Raw genomic sequence first — 20,900 nt, forward strand, 5'->3', positions numbered from 1 at the left:
GGTACATAACAAGAGCTTAACTTTGGCTTGATCATAATATTAATGAAAAGTGTGCATAATTTCCCATTGAATTATTTAGGAAACAATTGATTTACAGGATTCAATATTGCTCTAAGTGGAAAAGCTTTTTCAAATTTAAATGGAACAAATGAATCCAATGTTCTTCTTGGAATTAGCAGCAACATTAAAGAAGGATAAATTTAATGTCTACAGTAGTCAAGATGTTGTAGGCTTTCTGTATTTTTTTATTAATCTTTTCTGCAAGACCAGTTCACTTAAAAATGAATCAGGTTAAACTTGCCATCCATCTCTGCTTTAACATTATGTATAATTTCATCCATTTTTCTAAATGAAGTTTTTAAACTAGTTTGTGTTCCAGTATTTCAGAGTTGCTGATATTAACAATATTTTTATGTCTTAGGTTTGCATTCGGTTTTCAAAATTTACTAGTCTATAATGGGTTGTTCATTATTACTTCACAAACGTTAAACCGTTGAGACAGCCCTTTTATGGTGTCTTCTATTGACAAACATTCTCTGCAGATGCCTTATATTTTAATGATGGCTGTAATTGTTGGCAAGTGCTAAATTTATGCACAATCAAGTTCCCTTTGCCGAGGTAGCTAATTGACATACAAATATATTTAGTGAAAGGACTTTTAATGTAAGACCTGACATTTCACTTTCAAATTTGTAAGCACTAAAATGAAATCAATTCATTTCTATCCAATTCCCCAACTTGCATACAGCATAATTTTGTGAAGTTTGACAGTTTTAGCAGAGAAGAAAACGATGGAGTTAGGAATCTAATGGTTCTACATATAGACCAAAGGCTTATCTAGTCCAGCAACCAGTTTCATACAGTGGCAAACTCTAGGGTGACCAGATACAAAGGAGGGCAGAGCTCCTGCAGCTTTAACTGTTGTGATGAAGAGGTAATTTCACCAGGTGCTGTATGCATACAAATAACACCTGCTGAAATTCCCTTTTCTATACATCTGTTAAAGATACAGGAACCCTGTCCTCTTTTCCACATGGTCACCCTAGGCTGGAGCACCTTCCCTATGAGGGAATGTTACAACAGCTCTTTAGCTTGGAAAAAAAAGGAGGATAAGGGCAGGCATGATAGAGGTATACAAAATCATGCATAGTGTGGAGAACATTGATAGGGAGACATTTTTTCTCCCACTCCCATAATACTATAACCCGGTGTCATCCCATGAAATCTGTTTGGTGAGAGATTCAGGACAGAAAAGGGAAGTACTTCTTCACACAGCTATGGTTAAACTATGGAAATCACAACCACAAGATGTAGTGATGGCCTCCAAATTGGATGGCTTTAAAAGAGGTTTGGATAAATTCCCAGAGCAGAAGGCTATCAATGGCTATTAGTCCTGATACCTACGTGCTATTTATTTATTTATTTAAAACATTTATATCCCGCCCTATATCATTCAGATCTCAGGGCGGCATACAGATAAAAGCATACAGTATAAAACAGTAAATATACACAGCTAAAAACAAATTAAACCATAAACCAAGTTAAAACAATACATAATTTAAAAGCAGTAAAACAATTAAAACAGTTAAAACAATGTGCCATCTTAGTGAATTTAACCATTAAAAGCTTTGTTAAAAAGCCATATTTCCAGCATCTGAGGCAGTAAGCCTATATACACCTGTTGCTGGGGAATATGAGCAGTAAGGTGCTGTTGCACCTGTGCCCTGCTTGTGGATCTCTGGTCAATGGCTGGTTGTCCACTGTGTAAACAGGGTATGGGACTAGATGTACCCTCAGTCTGACCCAGCATGGCTCTTATATTCTTACAGTATGTTTCTTCCCCCACTTGCAAGGAACTCAAGGCAGCTTACACGGTCCTCCTCCTCCTCTCTATTTTATCCTTACAACAACCCTGTGAGGTAGATTAGGCTGAGAGTCAGTGACTGGCCAAAGTCACTCAGAGAACTTCATGCTTGAGTGGGGAGTAGAATCCAAATCTCCCCAGCACCTAGTAATTCAGCGTCTACCTCTGAACCATGCAGTAGCATATAGACATCCTGATTTGTAACTGCTGACAGCTTTTTCCTCCATAAAACTACCCACTTACAGTTATCACCACATTTTGGGCCTTCTCCCCACTTTTCCCAAATCCTACCAGTGCTCTTGGGGTTAGGCTTAGGGAGAACCTCAAAACAAGCTGAGTTGAAGCACTGACTGGAGAAAACTCAGAAAGGGTACATGCGATGTGATAGAACCACTGACCATTTTCCAACTGCCTCCACATAAACTCACCTGCCTACTCCTATCTCTCTATCTTACCTCTAATTTTACATCTCCATAATTGGCTTACATTCCCAGCTAGTCAAAAGTGATTAAATGACCCAGACTCAACATCTAGCCAATCCCTAAGCAAGTGCAGCACAATGGGCATGATTCAGCCAAAATTAAGAATTCTTATAAACCCCATTGTTTACAATAGAAGAGATTTAAGTGCATAGCTTAAATAGTTTAATATGCTTACCTTTGCCAAAGGGGAGCTTGTTAAAGGGGCTTTAACATGCTTACCTTTGGCAAAAACATGTGCCTTAAGTAAACCAGGGTGTGACAAATGCATACTCTGAATTACCCCAATTTGTCTTTCATAATAACAAATTAATCAGAACCATAACCTGTTTATATGCGAGAATTCAGGTTAACTTAAAATGTCACTGTCAGCAGTGCACATACATTTTGTTGTAAATTTCACATGTAGATTAGATTTCTTCTCTTTGTAAAATCCCGATTTCATTTGTAATTTAAATGTCAAAGACTCCATGGATCAGTTTTGTACAGACAAACAAGCAAAAAGTAGCCCCACTGTTCGGCACAATGTTTCACTCTGACAAAGGTGTAAACAATGAAAGGCTTTTTGGTGCAATGCAATGCAAATTCAGACAGAAGAAAGTTCTTCAGTTCCTCATATGCCCCAGCCACCGTGGGAGCTGTACGACTTTTTTCTGTCTAAACGTGTATCGCATTGCAGCCTTAAATTATTTATCTAATACACCTATATCAGGGGTCCAAATTTTGTGTGTGTGTGTGTGCCTGTGGGCACATTTGGGAATTTGGGAAATCACTGTGAGCACTACCACAAAATGCCTAATCAGTGGATCGCTGCTTTGGTGTCCATCTGTTGTATCTATGGCTCTTGGACTGCATCTTATTCATGAAACTTTTGTTTCATGGCTACTGGTTGGACACCACAACATCTCTTTAATAAAAGAATGTCTAATTCAGCTAATTGCTGGTGGTGCACTTCAGCTAATGGGTCTTTTAAACGTATGTTTTGGCCATGTCATTGCTCCTTTTTTTGTGGGGAGTTTATTACACAGATAGATTTTGTAAAAGTCACTGATGTACACACTCTTTTAAATTATTTACTTGCTTCATGGAAATTAACAAATGGTCAGCGTAAATGGATTCTCTGCACCTTTTTGACAGCTAAAAGCCTAATATTACAACTCTGGGAGGATAAACTCCCACCTCCTAAAATGCAATGGACTGAGGGCCCTACGACGCTTTCAATACTTGAATGGGTGGCATAGAGACATCACCTCCAAATGGATACATTTCAATATTTGGTCTGCTTTTATTGAAGCCTGTGTATAATTGCTAGAAACTGCATGCAATTCATACAAATCCATGCCTGTATTTTTTTTAAAAAAGAACTGGAATAAATGAATAAATAAATAAATAAAAATTGGGTACCCACAGACACTTCATTAGGAATTCCTTTACAGGTGCCATAGGAGTTGTCTGTGGGTGTTATGGCACCCACGGGTGCTGCACTGGGGACCCTGACCTATTTGATCCATAGATGGCAAGTGTCCAGCAATTGTCCACATGCAATTGCTATCACATTCTCAGATTTCCAGGTAAATTTTCTCAAATTCAGCAGATACAAATCAAGGGCTGGCACATCAGGTCCAGATAATTCAGGAAGAACAATGTAAGCTATTTATACCAAGTAAATAAAAAAGGGAGGTGGTTATTGGATTTAAATGGGTAGCAACTTTATTAATTTACAATTAAGAGGGATCTGAATTAATAAGCATTCTGTAAACTTTATAATTATCTCCCTCCCTCCTGTGTGGGGACCCAATCACGCATCAGCAGCATTTTGGGAAAGCTACCCTGGCTCTGAGCCAACTGCCAGCGTCTCGGTTAGTCCAACACCTCACAACTTTCCCATTCAAGTGGCAAGGAAGGTTTGTCTATATCACCCTTGCACAGGCCCCATGTATTGTGTGGATGAGTCAGGTGCACCCCAAGTAGAGGTCCTGTTTCTCTCACCTTTAGCCATGTGGCCTTAAGGAAGCAGTTATGAAGAAACTTCCCTTCACCAAAAAGGATGTCTCAGGGTACTACCAAAGTCATCTTTGCAAATTGCTCCAATAACCTGCACTCCTGTGCACCTACCATGGGGTGGGAGAATGTAATCTTTGCTTAGCTTCTACCGCCACCACTACCATAAGCAGGAAAAATAACACAAACGTACCCTTAGATCCTCCAGAAAACATCATTACCTTCAATGGACAAGGAACAGGTATAGCAAGAACGCATAATATTCAGATAAGAAGTTACACCTCCCACAGCTGACATCAAGAACTTTGGCACAAGCTTATTGACTTCCCTTCAAGCACCATCAATTGGCTTCAGAGTAAGTATTTTCAAGTGGGGAAAAGCTTCCCAAATAGTTCTCAACTCCTCACATGCATGGATACTAAGATCAATACTCTTTCTAAAACTCCAAACATTTTCACCTTGGTGAACTGTCACAGAAAAACACTGTGCATCATCCTGAGAAGCAATACTGGGAGAATCTGACCCCCAAAGCATGTCCTGTCTCCCTTTCCACTCAACCATCACTACCACACTGAACCCAAATGCCCAGATGATGATGATGATAATGATGATGATATTTATACATTTATATCCTGCCTTTTTTCCTCTTGCAAGGAGCCCAAGGCCTTTCCCCTCCTCCATTTTATTCCCACCACAACCATCATAGAATAGTAGAGTTGGAAGGGACCTATAAGGCCATCGAGTCCAACCCCCTGCTCATTGCAGGAATCTACCTTAAAACATACCTGACTGATGGCTCTACAGCTGCCTCTTGGATGTGTCTAGTATGGGAGAGCCCACAACCTCCCTGGGCAGTTGGTTCCATTGTTGTACTACTGCTCTAACAGTCAGGAAGTTTTTCCTGATGTCCAGCTAGAATCTAGCTTCCTTGTGTGGTAGGATAGGCTGAGGTAGGATAGGCTGAGGGTCAGTGAATGGCTCAAAGTCACCCAGTGAGCTTCATGGCTGAGTGGGGACTAGAACCCAGATCTCTCAAGTCCCAGTTAAACTCTCTCAATGGATCTCTGTGGAACACCCACAATGTATCCATAGATCAGGACCCACATGATTTCTCCACCCCTGTTGGAACCTGTTAGAAAAATGATCCAGTACTGTGAACCTGTAAATGACTGCAAACAACAATGGGCTAGTGATTATCCAATAAATGCAGCCCATGAGCCAATGAAAAGGAAGTGAAGCTGGAATGTGACAGGACTTAAACAACCCAATTCCACCCACTCTTTTCACTTCAACCTCTGCTTTCACAGACAGGCTGCTTTCTCACTTCTCCCCCAGGCTAGGGGCAAAAGTGCCATAAACTGGGATTAGGGAGAGATGACAACATTGCCTTCACACTGAGTTGAGTAAGTGTGATGGATCATGCATACCCAAGTCAGACACCAACCAACACATCTTTCTATTCTAAGATTTTTGAGTGACAATCAAGAATGATAGCTATGGATTGTGTAGTTGTACACAGCAACCTTTTGAAGCATGCATAGCTGCTTTGCTCTAAGCTGTGTAGGAAGTTAGTTATCCATGTTTTGTCTGGTTATGTATGCTGTTAAGTAGAGTGTTTTAATTTCCTGATCGCATCTAATAAAAGCTTCCTTAATTAGGATTATGTTTATCTTTAGCTGTATGTTGGTGTGAATCCCTTGATATCCCAATAGGTGAGGCTGGAGTATCATTAATTCTTCAGGAGGATCTTGAGGGTTAGCGTAATTTATAGTGCTTGCAAAGTGCCATTTGTGACAGATGGCTATTTCTGGATATCTGAGCTCTAATTATGTTTTCTGTGACTGAACTTTTATGTATTAATTGTACACATAAATTATTTTTGTGTTTCTAGGCAAACTGCTTATTGGGGGAGCATGGGCAAGCTGTCCAGACTCCATCCTCCTTGGATATTCATTGGATAAGCCTAAATGTGTAGATAAAATCAGTCTGAAAGTGCTGCTAGGAAGCTCGTTAAATTAATAACCAAAGATGATAATGGAGGGATATAAATATAGGGGGGAATTATTTATAATTCTGTGGTTGCCAAAGGCAATCATTTGCCATATGATGTCGCACTGTGAAAAAATTAATTGGGACTATACAGCGACTAGTAGGCATGGATAGACTTTATTTTTTACTTTAATTCTATTTTTAGAGGGGAAAAATGATGCTCAACGTGGCTAACAATCAGAGGAATCAAAATTTTAAGATCAATGTTTGATAAAAACAATAATAAAACAAGTACATTAAAAAACACAGTTTTTCTCAGTAAATTTGTTTAATCCCCTTTAATGCCTTCTAAGCTAGGAGCTATCACCACATCTTCTGTCGAACCTCTTTCAGCCTGAGGGCCAAATTCAATTTTGGAGAAGCTCTTTGGGGGCTGCATTGCCAGTGGGGCCAAAATTACTAATAAATAAATCTTTTAAAAACATACCAGCCTGTTTTAGCTTAAAGCTCTTACTGCCAGTAACTAACCCTTAGGAAAGGCATTTAACCTTTTAAAATAGGGGAAGAACTGCACAAAAGCTAGGAAGCCAGCAAATGATAGGTTGTTAGGGAAAAGGGGTAGGCCCTGGGAAGAAGGTGTGGCCATCTGTGGAACCCAGGAGTGCCCTCCAGCCCTGAGGTTTCCCACCCCTGATGTACTGTATGAAGAAGTACTTTATTTGTCAAGAATCTCCTGCCAACCGATTTCATTAGAGGGAGAGTCTGCCTGGATCAGCCTGTCTGTCTAAGTAAGGCTGGCTTTAGATAGAGCAAAAAGACAGAATTTTCTCACCTCTCTTCCTATACTATACAGTCTAGGCCATGGTTTGGCCACCCTCTAGATGTTTTGGAGTACAAGTCTCATAAATTCCACCCAGCATGGCCAATGATCAGGGAGCACTAGAACTGTAGACCAAAACATCTGGAGAGCACCAGTTTGCCTAGCCCAGGGCTAGGCAATCAAAACAGCTAGATAAATTTCTGCAGGAACCCTCTAGGTATATAAACATTTTAACCTTTTAAAATAGGGGAAGAACTGCACAAAAGCACAAGGGGCAGTTGTGGGTGGACAAGATATGGGTTGACAAACATTGTGTTTTGTGTGCCCCAAAGGTCACTTTGGAGACAACCAATGTCAATGTTCACATGAACTGAAATGTATCCTTGAACTTGGCACAGGGAATCCTGTTCTTGTGGCATATAACAGATGTATTGCATGTGTTAGCTAAAGGTGTGCATGTTTTTTTAAATAATAATAATAATAATAATAATAATAATAATAATAATAATAATAATAATAATAATAATAATAATAATATAGCATCCTGCAGCAGAAGAAATCTTATTCTGGTTGACAGTAGGCATAATATGCAGAAAACAACGCTTAGCACTCTATCTGTTGCCATATTTAACATTTTTATGTCGTAATGGTAGCTCTAGATGGTGAGGAAAAGGATCTGCCTTACGGGATAATAAAGTTCAGGGATTTATGGAGAATGATGGAATGAAATCAGACTGCTAATTTATGATGTGCAATGTGGCATAACTCCAGAGGAACCAGCAGAGGGGTGGGGATGCAGCACAGTAGCTGGGCAACAAGCCAGTTTGCAGCATCATTTTAATTGCAGATGAAATAATAATTATTTGTGATAGCTTGCTAATCAGTGAAACCATGGAAAAGGCTGCTGACAAGCGCTATCAAGGTAATTAAGGTGAAGCATTGCATTTGCATAAATTTACACTTTGATCATTGTTCACGAGGCACCCTTCTCTGGAAATGGAGTTGGCTGGTTTCAAAAACAAGCAGTAAATCAAAGGCAAGAAAAGCAGCAACTGAAAAACACAAATGCTTACAAAATACTTACTCACCTTACATAGACAATTACCTTTTTTAAAAAAAAGAAGAAGCTCACAACCCTCCTTGCTGCCCGCTGTTGTCTTTAATCACGGGATCATGCTCAACTTACTTTATTCCATTGGTAAATAAATATTCTTAATTAACATATGCTTCCCCACTTATGAGTCTTTAATTAAGCTCTGAAATGCACTTAAGCGGGAGCACTTAAAAGAAAGCATTTCATTATAGCCCCCCCCCCCGTCTCCTGCTGAAGTCTGCTTGCTATTTCTTTGTTGTTGTTGTTGTTGCTGTGGTTGATATTCAGAACCAACAAAAGGAGGGCTATTGTTCCCAGTGTCATTTTTGTCATGGTTGTGATATAAGGGTTTTTATAGCAGCTACATCTGTTCAGGGGGAGTCATATTGAATTGGCAACAGAATGGCAAGCAAGCTTAATTTAAGATCAACCCACAAGCAGTTTTCCTTCTCTTTCACCTACTCACATTTCCCCCTCCAACTCTTGGGATTAGTAGATAAAATGTATAATCCTTATACACGAATATCTTTATCCCAGGCAACTACTCTGAGCTAAGAATATCATGAAGGAGGACAATGTTACCTAACCCTACTTGAGTAGGGAAGCACTGTGGAAATTGATATTTATCTGCGTTATTGATCTTCCCTGTTTGATTGGGGGAAGTGGGGGGGGGGTTGGTTGGGGGGTTGACGTTGTATGGTTTTATTGTGTTTTAGAAATTTAGTAAATAAAAAAGCTCTATACACACAAATCAAAGTCCACTTTCATTCTTATATCAGTCAAAATAACACACCCAACATTATAAATTGAACCAAAAATTCTTTGTTTTGAAAACTGAAAACGATGTTAGAATTTTTGAACTTGTACACCTTGGGAATATGGCATGCATAATGTGGCATTGTTTCTCTTCACAGCATCATATATGCCCAAGCATCCTTTTCTAGTGGACTGTTATCCCATGTGCTTCATTTACAATAGTGGAGCAGCATAGTGCCATTGGCTGCAGAAGGAGACCAAGAGTTTGTTTGTTATATGGTTTCATATTTTACTTTTAAATTGATATCTTTTTCCTTTGGCAAATGGAAACTAAAGGAGCAATCCTATGTCACTTAGAAAGCATTGGGGGGTTTAGAGCCAGGAAACTGTGATCCTCACCCATTCCTCTCTCAGCCAGTGCAGAGTGAACCATGGTGGCTGCCGCTCTGTGCTTGGAGAGGGCGAAAAGGGAACGTTCTTGAGGATTGGGGAGGGGAGGGCACTGGAGAAGCTGCTTTAGGACAGATCTACACCAAGCAGGATATTGCACTATGGAAGCGGTATATAAAAGGCAGGAGCCACACCAAGCAGGATATAGCGATATGAAAGCGGTATATGGTACGTGTCAATGGGCCCCAACAGTTGTCAGTGTCGGGTGGCTCCTGCCTTTTTATACCACTTTCATACTGTTTTCATAGTGCAATATCCTGCTTGGTGTAGATTAGGCCTTAGACAGCTTCCTATGTGACATGCAGCCTCCCTGGATAGATGCTCAAAATCAAGTGTCTAGCAACAACTGTAGAGTGGATGGGGCATGAAGAAGAAGATCCCCTCCATCCTCCATGCGGCTTTCATTGGATACTCATAAGTCCCCAAGATTGGGAGCTCACAAGTACCCAAATGGTTAAAATGAAATCATTCAATGCACATGTGTATTGCAAAAGGGATGTTTTAGTTTCCTTTGGAAAGCAACCAATATCTGAGCATATGTGAAGATGGGTTTTGGCTGCTTATTCATGCAAGCACAGACAATATAAATAAACTCATAATCAATCTCTGTTTGAATAACTAAAAAATTTAAAATTTATTGGATCAAATGCACTGCTTGTTATAGAACTACTAGATTTTATATACAAACTGACTAATTTCAAGTTTTGTTGGAATCACCAATTCTAATATGCACATAGGAATAACAATATATACTGATAATCTAACATCCCACTGAGAATACAATTCCCCTTGAAACATTACACAAAATGTTCTAGCAGCCACCTCTTCTAAAAGATTTCAAGAGGAGGTGGCTGCTGTAATGTTTTGTGTGAGGTTTGATATATCCCAGTATCAAAAAAATTACACTTTGCAGCAATAATGGGCATAAGATGTAACACAGGAATTATTCAAAGTGAGTGCAAAAAAAAAAAAAAGTACAAAGTGTTCCTTACACCTCCTGTTATTTACGTTTATAAATAAAAATAAAGCACTTGTCATTCCCACAACATTAAAGTGACCTTTTGTACTGTTCCTTCAAAAGTTTCAGTAGCAAAGTTGGATCATTCCAGCAGGTTTCTTGGTTGATGGCACATGTTTTGTGGGCTTGAGGTCTTACTGTTTGGATCCAATGAGCAGCCATGTAACAGAAGCCAACACCCCCACCGTATGCACACATACACAAACATTCTGCCATTCAGTTAATGTAACCAGGCATGACACAAATGTCATGATTCATCAAACTGACAATATCTAGGGAGGAACAGCTTGTGAAAAGCTGTTGCTGCAAGTCAAAAACACATCATTTTTCATTTAAAGCTGTCTTGTGGGAATGTAACTTTAAAAGCATGCTTTCCACTGTACCTCTGGTTCAAATTCAACATCTCTTGTGACTTGACCATTTGGATCCATGATAGAGAGTCAGGGTAGGGTGCATTATTTCTTCACGTGTGAGCTCTTGGGAGTTCATGGCTACTTGTCAAGTATTGATATGCGAACACTCCCCACAAGGAATTTCCTCAGCCAAGGGACTTCGTTTAAAATGCATTTGCTTTTCATATTTCAGTTGTTGTACTGTTATTTGCTTCTCTCAGTTAAAAGGCAAATATTTTAATGCATGCTTATTTTGCTCACAGTTGCAATGCATTATGATCTTTGTAGTCTTAATATATGCAGCTTCTGGAATTTCCCACCAAGAGAGGCTCATTGTGCCCCCTCTCTAATAGCCTTCCATTGTAGGGTGAAGACCTACAATGACCTTTTTTATGTTCATCCCTGTTTTTAAGCTGTCTGTTAATTATATTGGCATTATGCTTTTATGGTATATACTTTATCTTGCTATTTTAGGCTGTTTTAATTTTATTTTATTGTTAATTGAATGCTATTATTGTTACTGCTTTTAAAATCATAAGACATAAGAGTAGGGGTTCAAAGTTGCTCATCAACAGTTAGTACCTAAGCAACAGACTGTGAGCCTATAGATAACATGGTCACAGTCTTCCCTACTAGCATGAGATGCTTTGCATTTCTACCTATATGTATAAATTAGCCTCCGGAGGTTTCAGCCAAATCTGCATCCTCTTTTGTCCCTTTTTTTAATGTTGCATTTCCTCTTTTCTTTTCTTCTTTTTTCTTATAGTTATTGTAGAATAACAGCAATTTAAACACATTCAGTAACATTTATTATTTGGCTAAACAGTTCGCTGGAAAGTTAGTTGATGAGCTCAGGGCAGGCTAGCTGGGGAATGCTAGGAATTGAAGAACGTCTAAAAATGCATAGGATTATGTCCCAAACTTGTGTTTAGTGGCTGAAAAGGAACTGTATTTTGATTAACAGTTTTCCAAAGAACTGTAATTGGGGCTGCAAAATTAAGGGAGGCTTTGCTGTGATGTCTGGCAATTGGAAGGGAGACGGGAGAAATGGGGAGCACAAACTCACTGGGAGAAATATATGAATGAAAACACTACTTATACAATGCATGATATACCACATAGCAATACATATTTGGAACTGAACACTCTTAAAACTGAAAGTTAACTGAGCAGTTAGCAGCTGGTCTAACAGCAGGGTTGTTGTTTACATTCTTTATGTCTCACCAGCAGAACTACAGTATAGCCCCCATTATTTTTTAATGGATACATACATAGAATTGGAAATACTATCGTTCCTACCCGTGAACCTGTTTTAGATCCAACCAGAGCTCAGTTTGAGATGCAACTGCTGATGGTTATTTCATCAACTAAGAGGTACAAAACATGTTAATATGTCCCCTCAGGGATCCATGTAATTTTGCAGTGTTTGGACCTAGGTGCTGTGTTTCTAAGGAAATGAATTGTCAAGGCAACAGCCCCATAAAGTCTCTATACTAATAGCCATATGGTATTTATCACAATATCACCCTTTCATTTGGGAATTTAGGAATGTACATGTCAGCTCATCAATACAATGCTTAGAGATAACATCCCTTTGTTATGGAAGAGAGTCGTCTTGTGAAATATTGTTCTTGGCTCAATAGAATTGATTGAGCATAAATGCTGTTCAAGTTCTGTATTGGGCTATCTGTTTTCTTGGTTTCACTTGGTTTGCATTTCTGAAAGTTCTGTCACCATTTTAACTCTTTAAAATGAACCTTGTGGAAGCGATGACTTCAGTGGTTGGTAATGGGGTACCTTTAATGCTGCACAACTCATAATGATATGAAACTTCATTAAGGAATACTGTGACACTACCCCCCTCTGTAATGCTACCACCACTCTCTGTGATGCTGCCACTACCCTCTTCCTTATTAAGATCATCAGATGGGGGGGGTATGTTTCCTTACCGCGGCCTCTCTTCCTGGTTCTCTTTCATGTTTGAAACAAGCACTTTCACTGAGAAGAGACCAGCAACCACGTGGTCTGTAGATTTCAATGGGGACAGCAACTGCTAATGAACATCTTATAGTGCAACTTCAGAAGAGGTGGATTAAAAGAGGTTTATTTTGTGACTCTAAATTTGAGAAAAGGAATGGGAGATGTGCAGGAGGCAGACGGTGAGTGGCCAGTAATGAGTGCTATAAAACACTCATCTGATGATGCTCTAAGACAGAACCTAAAATTTCTTCATGTCTGTGTGTCTGTGTGTGAGAGGGTGAGTGGGTGGGTATATTTACAACCTTCGGCTTAACTCCTTGATGGTTTCATTTAGTTCTTTACTGGTAACAAACAAGACCAAGAATAGTCTGGTTTAAAAGAACAAAACAAAATTAAAACTTTATTTACAAGGATTAAGATGTTTCAATACAACTTTCATGGTGTTAAACGACCATTTTAAGTTTTTATTATTTCCTTACCTAATAATCAGATTGTAAAATAAGAAATAAATATACCTCCCTCCACCTCCTCTGGAAAACAAACCACTCCCAAATCTAGAGCCCAGATTCCCTGAACCTACACCTCTGAAAGCCAGTCCTTATCTAATTCTCAAAAGAAAACCCAGTGACAGTTATTCTCTCTCTCCCTCAACTGAAAATGGAACAGCCAATCAGGAGACACCATTCAAAAAACTAAACATCCTAACTCCCCCTCCCACCAACTTACCATTGCCTGTAAATCAATAAAGTAAATCAAGCTGCAATCAAACATTCAAACATGCATCTAAACAGCAAAATAAAACAGCATTTTGTCACAATGGCATGAAATGTCATAAGTACCAGGCAAACGAATGATTTGCATAGCTCATCATATGAGAGTGATTTATTATTCCAATGTCCCTGTTAAGTTTTTAAGCAGCTTGGACGGCTTATCAAATTGCCAGACACGCTGCAGGGCTGTCAGGAACCCTAGGAAATATAGTTCCCATGGTTCCTGATATTCCTCACAGGACTGTCGGGATGTTAGTTATTAGTTAGTTTATTTATGTATTGCCGCACGCAACCAAAAGGAGGTATGAAGCGATTGAAAAGAATTCATGAAAGCAAAAGCAAAACAACACCAACACCAAATACAATACACAAAAACATATTCATTGACGTTCCTATTCCCATTACATTAACTACAGGGGCTCTAATTCCTATTGTCCCTGATATCTCTAGATACTGCTTTGGATATTCTTGGAATACTTAGAGCTTCTTCAGATGGGGAGGAAATTGTGTTTCCCTCCTGTCGCTTTGCCTCCTGCTTCTGTCCCACAGCAGGGATCAGCAGCTTCCTCATTGCTTCTCTTGCACACAGCAGGAAATGATGGCAAGTTTCATTACAGCCCCCCAAAATCAGATTTTCTGGGTCTTTTTTATGACAGAAAAAAGAGCAGAAGGAGCGGGAGACATTAAGGAGCAAAGCTTCATCGTCAAAATGTCCTGTGAAGAACTGTAAGTGGCCAGTAAAGTGGCCAGTGCCATAAAATGCTCATCTTGTCATATCCTGCTTGGTGTAGATCTGGCCTCAGTGTAGGGATCGGCAGAATCCCCTCCCATGCATCCATGCACCACCTTAAATTGGGATGGGAAAAGGACAATTATGATGCATAATGGTTGAGAGCCAGTGTGGTGTAGTGGCTAAAGAGTTGACTGGGAGTCGGGAGATCCGGATTCAAGTCCCCACATGACCATGGAAACTCACTGGGTGACTTTGAGCCAGTCACAGACTCTCAGCCCAACCTACCACACAGGATTGTTGTTGTGAGGATAAAATAGAGAAAAGGATTATGTACGCCGCCTTGGGTTCCTTGGAGGGAAAAAGGCAGGATATAAATGCCATAATAAATAAATAGAATAAATACTCAATTTTTTTAAAAAAATGAATTCAAGGATTTATTTTTTAAATTTCCCCATGGGTTGTGCAAGGATGATTAATTGCAACTATATTTCTGTTTAATTGAATATGTATAACCTGATCCATATGCTTTAGAATATATTTGTAATAGTTTTAGATTTTAAGCCAATGTTGTGAGTTTAACAATCCTGGACCTGATCTGGGCAAATAAACACTTGAGAATATCAGTGAATCCTAGATACTTTGATTCTGTCTCCAAAATCTCCTGGATGTTATGTGTTATAACAAGAAGACAAGTGTTTCAAGATTATCCTTCTCAAAATCTTCAACACATTGACCACTTGGCATCAAATATATTTGTCTCTTTGTTGTCAATTTCATGCTAGGGGCAAAGAGGCTTGATGCAATGGCCTGTGTTTTAAGGTCTGTTTTTGTCGGAGAAGATTTACAACCTGTTTCTAAACATGGTAACTTGGGAAGAGATGGATGAAGTGAGAGTACATAGAGCTACAGCACCATCAAGTGTCAATTACCTTTGCCACTGCAAACTCAAATCCCAAACAGCAGCGCTTCAACGTCCATGTGATCTTTCTCTTTCTCTGACAAGATTGTCTGATGAGATGTTGGGGTTGGTTGCAGAAGAGTGTTGATTAATTCTAACTCTAATGCCACAATCCTATGTATGTGTAAGAAACTCCAGCTGGGTTAATTGTCCATGCAGGTGTACACAGAACTGAACAAGAGATGGTTAGCACTCACTTAGCTATCACCATCCTTGATGCTTCAGATGGTAGGTTTCTTCAAGTCAATGATTCCCATACAGGAAGTTAATATTTAGCATCAATGAAGAATACAAATGTACATTTTCATAATTAAACATTTGGATTGTGATTCAGGAAAGCAGAATGAGACATTCAATGGATGCTGCTCATTAAAATCATATATACACATCTATAGATAGATATCTTTGGGAAGCTTTTCTAGCACTGGCAAACTCAGTGAGCTTGTGGAATATTTCTACACGAGGCTGCTGCTAATCTACTGTATCTACTTTCTGTTTTGTTGCAGAATTGAGATCTGAGCTCTAAACAAAGAGTTTTTCCTTTCCTGCTTTTCCACTACATAACCTCTACGTGGCATTGTGCTATTACAGAATAACACAATTACACAAGTAGGGAAAAACATGACTGTCACAAATAACACTCCATTTCCCTGACTCTGAACAAAAAATACTCTTTAAAACAGAAGTGAAACTACAGGGCCATGACATTGTCTAAAGAATCCATAAACAATCATGAGTAAGGAATGATGAGTGCACAATAAATGCTTCATGTAAAAAAGCTCATGATCTTCTGGACCTTGGAAGTAGTTAAGTAGAGGCTTAAGTTGTTTTGTAATACTTGAGTTTATTTGCAAATATACAGGTTGAACATAAGCATTTCAGCAGACAGCCAAATAGACAGTGTTCAAAGTGCTGCTTATGGCCCTATAAGGCTTCTGAGCAAGCTACTTGAAAGACCACTTTTCCCCCCATATGAGTCTGCCCAGTTTCTAAGAACTTCTGGAGAGGCCCTTCTTTTCATACTGCTGCCTTCAGAGGTGTATTTCATCGTGATCCAAAAGAGAGCCTTTTTGGTGGCCACTACCAGGCTATGGAACTCTCTTTTTTGTTCTCCTTCTGCCAGCAGGCAAAGACTCCTTTATTTAAGAAGGCCTTTAACCCATAAGTGGGTCTGATGGATTGGGTGCTGTTTTTAATAATATATATTTTCTGTAATTGTTAAGTTTTTAGTTTTTAGTTATGCTTTTAATCCATTTTAATTGGTTCTGTAAGTTGCCTTGAGTGCCATTTTTTTTGGTAGAAAGGCAGGGTACATAATAAATAAATAAATACTAGAGTCCTCTGCTCCCATATCAGATTTCCAGAAAGGACTAGCCACTCAACATTCTGTTACCTTATAGATCTCTCTCTCTCTCTCTCTCTCTCTCTCTCTCTCTCTCTCTGTGTGTGTGTGTGTGTGTGTGTGTGTGAGAGAGAGAGAGAGAGAGAGAGAGAGAGAGAAACTGCTAGATATTGTTGGACTTCAGATCCCATCAGCCTTAGCCAGCATAGCCAATAGTAATGGATGATTTTATCTGTATGCTGCCCTGAGATCCCAGTGATATAGGGTGGGATACAAATTTTTAATAAAAAATAATAATTGGAATTTTTGCCCAACAGTATCTGGAGGGCAACACATTCTCTCATCCCTGCCCTAATCCACACTAAATTTTTGGTTGTATCCCTTCACACAGAGACACCCAGATTGCCTTATCTCTATCCAGGAAGTGGGAGGTCTCCTTTTGCCCCGTTTTATTTCTAATTTGCACATCACAGAAAAAGAAATAACAAAAAAGCCTGTGTCATTTCTCCCAACGTTAGCTGAAATTCATCATTCATATCTTAGATATATGCATTAATATAAGCAATCCACATCTCTGAATAGTTATCCAAATGAGGTGGAAAGCGGAAGCGGTATCACTGGATAAAAGAGCACCACTGCAGTCTTCTAATACAAACATTCAACAAAGTTAGGCACATCTACAACTAAGGCTAGTATCAAAGGTATACAGGGTTGGGGACCTGGCAAGGGCCCACACCTGAGCCAGAGCCCACTGACAAGAGCTCACTGGAGATGCTCCTCCTCTTCATTATTGCAACCTGCCTGTTCACCCACCTATTGCTCTGGCCCAGACCCACCTCATGCTCTGGTGGTGGTGAGAAGTATGAGCAGTTTACTGTTCATACAGCCTGTTTACTCCCTGGCTCTCTGCCTGTCAAGCACATAATTAGTAGTAATGAAGAGAAAAAGGATGAGGATCAAAAGCAACTAGTGACAATGGCAATGAGAAGGTAGGTTCACTGAGGGAGGGGGGGCATTGAGGGTCTTCAAAAACCTGGATTCAGCACTGTCTATAGTCATTGATGTCTATACCCATTGAGGATATAACTTCACCTAATGGTGTTGGATTGTGGTCTAAAAGGTAAGATTGCTATCTTAAAAAATGGAAAGGAAATTATTTATACTTTGTATCTTTTTAGCAAAGATATAAAGTAGTTAATTATCTCTGTGGGGGGGGGAACACCACCACCCACCTCGCCCCCCAGATGCACGATCTGCATGGGAGAAATGTTTAAAGTGTTCCTAACATTTGAACAGTAGGGTGAAACATGTGTGCCTCTCAGAAATACACAGCTGCCCCCCAGATGCAAGATCTGCTAGCACATCTGGCCTCAAAAATGTAGTTGTGACTGTAATCTGCCTTGTGAGACATAGGCAAATATATTTTTTTCTCTGTGGGAGCAAAAAGAGCTTAGTGCATAAAGAACAGGGGAAAGTACATGTCACCAAAACTGCTAACAATTATGTAGAAAAATGTTCAGGGTAATTTCCTTCTACCAGCCACCATGTGGAATATAATACTTTAATCCTGGCATCCTGCCGGTTCCTCTATAGTATATAAATATCCTTTTAAACTTAAAGACTTAGTGCTTCAGGGTGTAAATAAGCATGGTCAGAACCATCCTGTTGTGCAAACATGAGAGACTGGTTTCTACTTGCTTGGATTTCAGATGAAACTTCGATGCTTCTGCAGCAAGCTTTCGGGAAATTTGATATGCCTAAAATGATTCGGGAATTTATTGTCATGGGACTGCTGAGAGTTTCTCTTTATTTATTTATTTATTTATTTATTTATTTATTTAATTAAAAACTGCTTCCCTACCAGGCGTTTCTCCTTCTGCTTTCTTTTTAGGCACCATTATGTGGGTGGCCAGAGGCAGCCATGTGGTTTGAATTAAATACTTCCTCTCTCTGAATGCTCCATTCACTTCAATGAAACAGTGCCCATCTAGTGGTAGAATTATAGCACAACACCAACTTTACATGGGGCCAATTTTGCACTTCTTTTTTTAAAGTGGGATAATGGGGGGAAATGCAGGTTATGTCCTGGATGTTAGCGGTGTCATCTAAAGGACCTGACAATTTCTGTGAATGGCATGCAATAAATTGCTCTTGTAGAAATGCTCCCAGTCTAGCAACTACATTTCCCAACACCCCATGCTGTGACCTGTGTATCTGATGAAGAAAAGGGAATTCCCCTTCCTGACAGCGAGAAGGGGATAGTGGCTGGGTAAAGAAAGGAAAACAGAGAAGCTCAGACACTGATTGGATTGCAGCCAGGGAGGAGGTTTAGCAAGGGTTGGTAAAGCACACATGGGGACTCTGAAAGTTGGAGGGGAAGATCCTTAACAGATTGGAAGGTTAGAAACAAAGGTAGCTCTGGGATTCTTTGTACCCACAGTGATTGTGTTTGAAAAGCCCTGGAACATAATATTTATTTTCCCAATATATTTGTTGCCCTGTTCAGGTCTCTTATAGAAATGCAAGTACAGAATCCTGCCTAAAGACTTGACTTGCTACATTTTGAACTCAGTTCTCTTTTGCCACTTCCTAGGCGGCTGTAAGCTTCTCTGATTTACCTACTCCATCAAACCTCCTTTCATTATTACCCACATGCCAGCAGTGAACTCACCAGGGTTAGTGCAGAGGTTGCACAGAAAAGCCTTCAGTACTTGCCTCTAATTCCAGATGCCTTCATTGCATTATTGTTTGCAGAATCCTTAAGAGAGAAGGGACGTTAAGGTGAAAAGGATTTGGGAGACTACCTCTGCAAGAGGTGGAATCATGGCACAATGCAGATGTTCAAAGAATGTTCACGGTCATAAAGTGTGCAAGTGGTGTGATGGTATGCATGTCAGCCTTGCTCCCAATTTCCTACACTTGCCAGCAATACCTCCCATCAGCTGAACGCCCTTAGAACCCCCTTCACATCTTCCTGTTCAACAGAGGAAACTTGGGATGGAACAATCAAGGACAGTGGTGGAGAGGTCTCTACCCACATACTCCCTCCATGCTTTTACGCTCATATGCATTCTTCGAACGCCTCCACGGGGCTGATAGTGCAAAAGCATAATTTGCAGCCTTGGCAGGATTTGTGAATCAGATTTGCAACTGGACCTCATAAGGAAAATAACAATTCCTTGGGCTTTATTGTCACAGGGTCTCATCATCAAAGACACCTGTCTTCCCTAGGCCTGGCACAGCACCTGGCATTCCTGGACAATTGCTCTGAAGCCCTGGCAAGCCCACTGTTAATGCCTGCCCTGGGCCCCATGTTTTTCCTGGCCCAGCACTCTGAGAAGTGCTAGTTTGCCTTTTTTATTGGTTAACAATACCGTATCAACCTAGCACAATGTCACTTTGGAGCTCTATGGGAAATTACAAGTGTAAACGCAGCACTGCTTGGCCCCCTGCCACCACATAAGCCCACCAGGGCCCCTCTAGAGGACACTTTGCCCAAGGCCTAGAACTAGGGTGACCAACTGTCAGGATTTCCCCGGATTTGTCCTGGTTTTTGTTCTTTCTATGGTGTCAGGGGGGATTCTCTATAATTTTCAATAATGTCCTGGAATGACACACCTTCCTCTTTAAGGCTGCCATTAGCATGGCAGGAGGGAATGACATGCTTTCTTGAGGCACATCATTCCCCCACCCCGAGCTCCAATTGAGGTCTTAAAGGGGAAAGTGGGTCATTCGTGGACATTATAGAAAAGGCCCCAATTGGGGTGGATGGTGGTGGTGCAGAATGAAATCCTTTCCCCTCCTCCACTCCAATCGGGTTCTTTAAGGTGGCAGGGGAATAACGTACTTTCTGCAGGACTCAGAAAGCTGCTTCCCCCCACACACACTAGGTGTCCTCTTTTTTGGTTTCCCAAATATGGTCACCCTACCTAGAACACAGAGACCTGCAGCTGCCCCTGTTCTCTCCCTGCAGAAAGCTGCACTGGCCATATTCTATGGCCTTCACTGCCTCCATTAACACAGCCAATAGGCTTATCAGATTGATCCTTTAGTATTGCTGCTATTATGTTGCTTTATGGCACTGCCTGAGTGAATATCACTCGATTCCTGTGGGGAGGCTGAAGGGAAGTTTAGGATTGGCTAATTATTACTACTACATTTTTATAGTGAAAAGCTGTCTGGGCAATTTACAAAAGTAGCCCTAAATGCCTAGGCCAAATATACCCATGTCTCCATGGTTATGCACCATCTGGAT

Source organism: Elgaria multicarinata, chromosome 5 (genome assembly GCF_023053635.1).
Source record: "Elgaria multicarinata webbii isolate HBS135686 ecotype San Diego chromosome 5, rElgMul1.1.pri, whole genome shotgun sequence".
Lineage (NCBI taxonomy): Eukaryota > Metazoa > Chordata > Lepidosauria > Squamata > Anguidae > Elgaria > Elgaria multicarinata.